This window comes from Gavialis gangeticus, unplaced genomic scaffold, assembly GCF_001723915.1.
Source record: "Gavialis gangeticus isolate Ggan-Ray unplaced genomic scaffold, GavGan_comp1, whole genome shotgun sequence".
Lineage (NCBI taxonomy): Eukaryota > Metazoa > Chordata > Crocodylia > Gavialidae > Gavialis > Gavialis gangeticus.
In genome coordinates, this window is record NW_017729001.1 from 12,675,007 (window position 1) to 12,681,948 (window position 6,942).

The following is a 6,942-nucleotide window of genomic DNA, read 5'->3' on the forward strand; positions in this document are numbered from 1 at the left end:
TCCACTGGGCTTTAAACTAAGCCTGCTGGGGGATGGGGGGATTACTGCCATTGCTCACCTGCTGAGCAACCCTTGCAAAGCCATCAGGCCAAGGCACTTAAGGGATCCCACCCCTGCCCCAGCCCTGGAATGAACTGTAAGCAAGGCAGGGGCCCCCAAAGGGACACTTGCCTGCCTATACACAAATGCCAGGAGCTTGGGGAATAAACAAGAGGAATTTGTCCTCCTGCTTAACACAAATAACTACGATGTCATAGGGATAACAGAGACCTGGTGGGACTCTACCCATGACTGGACCAGAGGTATAGACAGCTATACCCTGTATAGGAGAGATTGAGTGGACAAAAGGGGCGGGGGTATAGGGAGGAAAAGCAAGGTTAAAATTGGACCCCTGATAAACCAGATGGAACAACTGAAAACTGATGCCCAGGAAAAAGCCAGTTTGCTAAATGGGCACTTTGTGTCAGTCTTTCATCAGTCCCATGAGATGCCCCTGCCCACTACGGGACAGGGAGGCCTGGGTGAGGGAGATTCCTTACCCTTCATCAATCCTGACCTCGTGAAGGAACACCTTGAGAGGCTGGACACCTTCAAGTCAGCCGGCCCTGACAGTTTAAACCCCAGGGTTCTCAAGGAGCTCACCAGCATGATAGCCCAGCCCGTGGCATGGATCTTCAAGAACTCCTGGTGCTTTGGTGAAGTTCCTGATGATTGGAAGAAGGTCCATGTGGTCCCTATCTTCAAGAAAGGGAGGGAAGTGGATCCAGGAAACTATAGGCCCATCAGCCTGACCTCTATCCTGGGGAAGGTCTTGGAAATGATTATCAAAGAGGCCATTCTTAACAGGGTGGGCGATGGCAACATCCTGAGGGATAGCCAGCATGGGTTTGTTGTGGGTAGGTCTTGGTTGACCAATCTTATTTCCTTCTATGACCAGGTGACCTATCACCTGGACAAAGGAGAAGACATTGATGTTGTATATCTTGACTTTAAAAAAGGCTTCGATCTGGTATCCCATGATCACCTTTTAGTAAAACTGGCTAACTGTGGCCTTGGCCACACCATGATCTACTGGCTGGGGAATTGGCTCCGTGGTAGGACACAGAGAGTGGTGGTTGACAGAAGTCAATTGTCATGGTGCCCTGTGACGAGTGGGGTCCCCCAGGGCTCTGTCCTTGGGCCTATACTATTTAACAACTTCATCAATGATGTGGACATTGGTATCAGAAGTGGACTGGCCAAGTTTGCCGATGACACCAAACTCTGGGGTAAAGTGTCCACACCTGAAGACAGGAGGGTGATCCAGGCTGACCTTGACAGGCTCAGGAAATGGGCGGGCAAGAACCTGATGGTGTTTAACACCGAAAAATGCAAGGTTCTCCACCTGCAGCATCCTTATAGGCTCGGCTGGCTAACACTATGGACAGCAGGAACATGATGTCATTCTCCCGTTGTACTCAGCGTCCAGTTTTGGGCTCCACAATTCAAAAGGATGTGGAGAAGCTTGAGAGAGTGCAGGGGAGAGCCGCACATGATCAGAGGTTAGGAAAACAGACCTTATGATGAGAGGCTGAGAGCCATGGAACTCTTCAGCCTGGAAAAGCATAGGCTAAGGAGTGATCTGGTGGCCACCTATAAGTTTATCAGGGGTGCTCACCAGGATCCAGGGGAACTTTTGTTCACAAGAGCGCCCCAAAGGGAAGACAAGGTCAAATGGTCACAAACTCCTCCATGACCGTTTCAGGCTGGACATAAGGAAGAACTTCTTTACTGTCCAAGCCCCCAAGGTTTGGAATAGATTGCCGCCAGATGTGGTTCAAGCATCTACTCTGAGCGCCTTCAAAAGACATCTTGATGTCTATCTTGCTGGGATCCTATGATCCCTGCTGACTTCCTGCCCCTGGGGCAGGGGGCTGGACTTGATGATCTTCTGAGGTCCCTTCCAGCCCTAATGTCTATGAAATCTATGAACAAACATCCAAAGAAATCTTTAGATAAATCAAAGCTAAACCTAAAATTACTTAAATATTATTTCATTCCAGTCCTGATGTAGCAAAATATCTTCAGTAATAGATCACATCTGGATAGTGTAAAATATTGAAGTATTTTGCTCAAAAATATTCATGTGGTACTGATTTTTTTGGTGGATGGAACAAAAACTGGTCCCTAAAACTGAATATGCAGGTGTAACCTGAGCAAAACGCAGCCATCTTTTTACATCTGTTGTGTAAGCATTGCAGTTTGCTGTTTTGAACAAACAGATTTAAACCTAGCATGATTTTAATGAGGAGAAGGGTGTTTCTAGACTAAACTGTTTTATCTATATTAGCACTTAGAAACAGGAACATATTGCTTTCTAGAATACTTAATAGAGATAGTGCTAATTCCTTTGTTTTACAGCCAGACACAAGAGTAATGTCACTGATTTAGTCTTTTAAAATAAATGTTCTAACTTAAAATATTTGAAATTCTAATAGTTGAAAGATTAAGATAATGAAAAATTAAGATAATGCTTTAGAATATGTGCACTTCTTAAAACCCCGTGCCCTCAGCTGACAATAAATACAGAAGACAAGTATATGGCTTATGGACCTCTTATGTCAAGGGGTTTAAGCAGCTCAGAGGCTTTTTGATTTTTTTGAACTGCTAAAGTAAGTTATGTAGTCCTGGCATTACAGGGGAAGTCCACTCATGGATTAGAAATTGTCTTAAAGATAGAAAACAAAGAGGGAGTATAAATGATCAGTTTTTGAGATGGAAAGAAGTAGACAATGGATCCCCCAGGGTTCTGTGTTGGGACTGGTGCTGCTTAACATATTATATTCATAAATGATCTGGAAAATAGGGTGAGTAGCAAAATAACCAGATTTGCAGATGATAAAATTATTCAGTGCTAAAGACCAAGACAGACTGTAAGGATCTATAGAAGGATCTGGCACAATTGAGTGAATGGGCAGCTAAATGGCAGATAAAATTCAATGCAGATAAGAGTAAAGTGATGCACATGGGTAAAAATAACCCAAACTATACCCACGTTATGATGGGCTCTACATTTGCTGTTACTACACAAGAAAAAGTTTTGGGAGTCAGTGTGGACAGTTCACTAAAAACATCAGCTCTGTGCTCAGCAGTAGAGGTGTGCGAAGCAGACCCTATTTTATTCGGATTCAGCCCAAATCAGGGATAGTGATTCAATTTGTTGATTCAGATCACTGTCCCTAATTTGATTCAGCTGAATCCAAAAATTTGATGCTGATTTAGGGAATCAGCAATTTAGACATAGACATAGCTTTAAAAGTTTTTTCTACATACTTTGAGGTAGCAGGCGCAGCTCACGGTTACTGTGATGCATGGAGCATCCTACAGGAGTGCAGGGGGCCCTCCACATGCTCAGCGGCAAACCTAGAAGCGGACTGCAAGTACTTCTGGTCCACTTCCGGGTCTGCCGGAGAGTGCGTAGGGGTTCTCTGCACCCCCCTGGCTTGGTGATCGGCTGCAGGGGGACCCCATGTGCCCCCTGTCCAGACCCAGGAGGCACCAGTCACCAAGCCAAGGGTGGCGCAGTATGGGGAGGGGGGGCCCTGCGTGCTCCCTGGCGGACCTGGAAGTGGACTGGAAGTGGTGCTGGTCCACTTTTGCGTCTGCTGCTAAGTGTGCTGGGGAGCCCCCCATGCTTCTGTGAAATGCTCCATGCGCCCAGGCATTGCAGCACTCACGAGCTCCTGCTACCTAGAGGTATGTAGAAAAAACATTTAAAGCTGTGTCTATGTCCAAATCTTTCTGAATCTCTCCAAATCGATTTGGAGGGTTCCAATTTGATTCGGAGAGATTATTGGGTCCTCTAATTCAATTTGGATTCAGAGATTCGACCACCAAATCGGGCTGAATCTCCACCAAATCGAATCAGGGATTGAAGCTTCGCACAGCCCTACTCAGCAGGCATCAAAAAGACAAAAAAAAGTTAAGGTTTATTAAGAAAGGAATTGTAGACAAAATGGAAAGTATCATTATTCCCCTTTATAAATCCATGGTACATCCACACCTTGAATATTGTGTCCAGTTCTGGTCCTCACACCTCAAAAATGATATGGAAGAACTAGAAAAGGTATAGAGAAGGGCAACAAGGATGATGAGTAGCATGGAGGGGTTCCATATGAGGAGAGACTAAAGAGGCTAGGCCTATTCAGTTTGCAAAAGAGATGCTTGTGGGGATGAGATAAGGGTTTGCAAAACACTAAATGGTGAAGAGAAATTAATTACTATTTATTATTATTATTATTATTTACTTTCTCTCACAATACAAGAACTCAGGGTCACAAAAGGAAACTAGTAGGTAGTAAATTTAAAACTAACAAAATGAAGTGCATTTTCACACAGCATGTAAAGTGTGTAATTCATTCCCACAAGGTGTTGTGGAAGCTGACAGTTTAGCCAGATTCAAAAAGGGATTAGACAAATTCAAGGAGGAGAGGTGCATCAGTAGGTATTGAGTATGGGAGTTAGGACTACAGCTTCTGAATCAGAACGTCCTAGACTTTAAATGCCAGAGGCTGCAAGTGAAAGAGGAACAGTGGAAAAAACCTGGTAAAACCCTGTTTATCCTCCCTTTCAGCATCCACTGTCTGACCCTGTGAGGCACAGGCTGCTAGGCAAGGTTGACCTGTGGTCTGACCCAGTCAGTGGCAGTTCTTAGGCTCTTAGCTGAAAAAACAGGAAAAGAAGAGAGAGGGACCAGGGCGGGTAGTCAGGGAAAGAGAAAAGGGAAAGGAAGGAGTGAGCAGTTGGAACTGTGATTCAAATGAAGAGACACTTGAGAAAAGAAGCAGGAATGAAGCTGAAGCAAACAGCCACTGAGCATGATAGGAAGAATGCTTAGATTGAAAAGTAAAAAAGCATTTGATTGCAGCTGAGTTGAACAGCGTGCTGCAGTGTCAGCTGAGGCTGCTCCTTCCATTTGTTCAAACTGCATGGTTTCTGCGACCACTAGGGCTGGAATTTCTTCCTTCCCCAAGTCACTGGGGACACCATGTGTGTCCTAGTGCCACCAGAGGGAAGGCTATTTGACATGTGTAACACTTTCTTTTCTAAACTGATGTTATAGCAGCACAATTATTCATTTCTTGTTTCATCATAATTCTGGTGTACAGATCTGCTTTCATGCTGGTTTGCACGAGAGGGAAAGCATATGGTCTTCTCTACAGTACATGTGTTATATCTAAGCCATACTGTAGTCACACAGTGTTCCCTGCTACAGTCTGCATCAAGATGCTGCTCCTCTGGTATTTTCTAAAAATTAAAAATGTGCTGGGAATAGAGTTCCTTAATAAACAGTAATACCCCCTATGCAAATGGAGACTTTGGAAAAATAGATCAAATTTTAGGACTTAAAGAAAAGGATCTGTTGTCCTTAAGAAAGGATATCAGTGCTCTGAACAAGTGATGAGGTGAAGAAAAAAAATAGATTTGCATAAATAATTATATCAATATATGTATGCCCTGGAGCTAAATTGCCCTTTATTTAACATCTAAAAATTACCAGCATTAAAATTACAGAGCTTAGAAAGCCGCAGAGTATATATCCTAGCTCAGTAGTTGTCAACCTTTTTAGACTAAAGACCCCTCTCAGAAAATGCTATCTCTTAGCTTTCATTTGTTTCTTGACTATGGAAAAATAAAGGAATTCTTCTTTTCCAGAGAACTCAGACCACAACAGGTCAGAATGTTTTTGACACTATGGATAGCTATTTGAAAGCTCTGGGCTTATCTTGTGAATCACGTGCAGGTGTTTGTACACCTAACAGTGCTAATATTGTGTGGTATGCCATGGCACACTTAAAAGGATCCCACAACACCCCAGGGTGCTGTGGCACCCAGGTTGAGAATCATTGTTGTAATTTCTTTATTTTATAAGAATTTTATTTATTTATTTTCTTTCTTTCTTTCTATATTTTCGTCCCCACAAGATTACCCATTGTAGATATTCATGCATATATTATATCTATGAGGATGTCTACTCCAGCCTTTACTTAACTTGTCTAGGAGTGGTACCCAAATACAGATGATACTTCTCTGATGGGAAATGTGTAGCTAGGATTGCCAAATGACAGGCCTGCTTGCAGTGTTATGCACATACAACTACATTGCTTCTGGTTCAGCAGGTAGTGAATATGAAGCAGTGCAGCATGTTTTAGTTTGCCACTGCCTGGTATGCTGAACCTGAAATGTACTGGTAGATATGTTTTTAGAGGTTATCACAGACGGTACAGAATAAAGTTCCCTTTTTGACAGAAAGATCTTTTTTGGCAGTGGTTTAAGACTGCTGAGTAAATTCTTATCCCTCATGTATAGGAACTTACATAGTTCATGGAGGCTGCCTCTGTATTTCATGGTCCTGGCATAACATCTGGCATCATTTTTGTAGCAGAGTGCAGCAAAGCTCCCCACACCTCTGGCCAAAGGGCCCTGAAAGTACCGCTCTGCCCCACCCCAGAGATTGTCAGTCTCTAGGGTGGGCCAGGACTCTGGGGGGCTCTTGGCCAATCAGAGGCATGAGGGGGCACCACACTCCACTGCAAAAATCTCTCCCCCTCCCCCCCTTGCTTCAGGATGCCAAGGCTTCCTGTCTGTTTTTAGCTTTCTTCCCCCTAGGCCTGTGTGAATAGGAAAGTATTCAATTCAGATTCGGCCAATTCAGAGCGCAGTGATTCGATTTGGTGATTTGAATCACTATCCTCATTTGATTCAGCCGAATCAGAGATTCAGCACTGATTTGAAGATTTGGATTGGCCAGGGAGAGGCAGGCACAGGTAGGTGGCTCCACTTGTCAGCTGGACACTGGCGCCATTCAGCCCCAGCTCCCAGACAGCACGCAGCGCCTTGGGGCAGGTGCCACGCAGGTGCCAGGACAGGGGTGGGGCAATCCCTCCTACCCCCCACTGTCCC

At 44.3% G+C, this 6,942-nt stretch overlaps 2 protein-coding genes and 1 long non-coding RNA gene across 3 annotated transcripts in view; 2 read left to right on the top strand and 1 right to left on the bottom strand.

Annotated features, from left to right (window-relative positions):
• The window catches only part of LOC109290381, a 10,723-nt gene extending 10,277 nt beyond the window's left edge, over window positions 1-446 (top strand). The window contains exon 3 of the long non-coding RNA XR_002095588.1: window positions 363-446. This is a non-coding gene — a long non-coding RNA (uncharacterized LOC109290381). The remainder of the gene's footprint in view (window positions 1-362) is intronic.
• Window positions 1-6,942, bottom strand: part of RSPH14 (radial spoke head 14 homolog) — a 282,158-nt gene that overhangs the window by 167,028 nt on the left and 108,188 nt on the right. The window lies entirely within an intron of this gene.
• GNAZ (G protein subunit alpha z) overlaps window positions 1-6,942 on the top strand; it is a 178,339-nt gene that overhangs the window by 92,706 nt on the left and 78,691 nt on the right. The gene's annotated exons all lie outside the window — the stretch shown is intronic.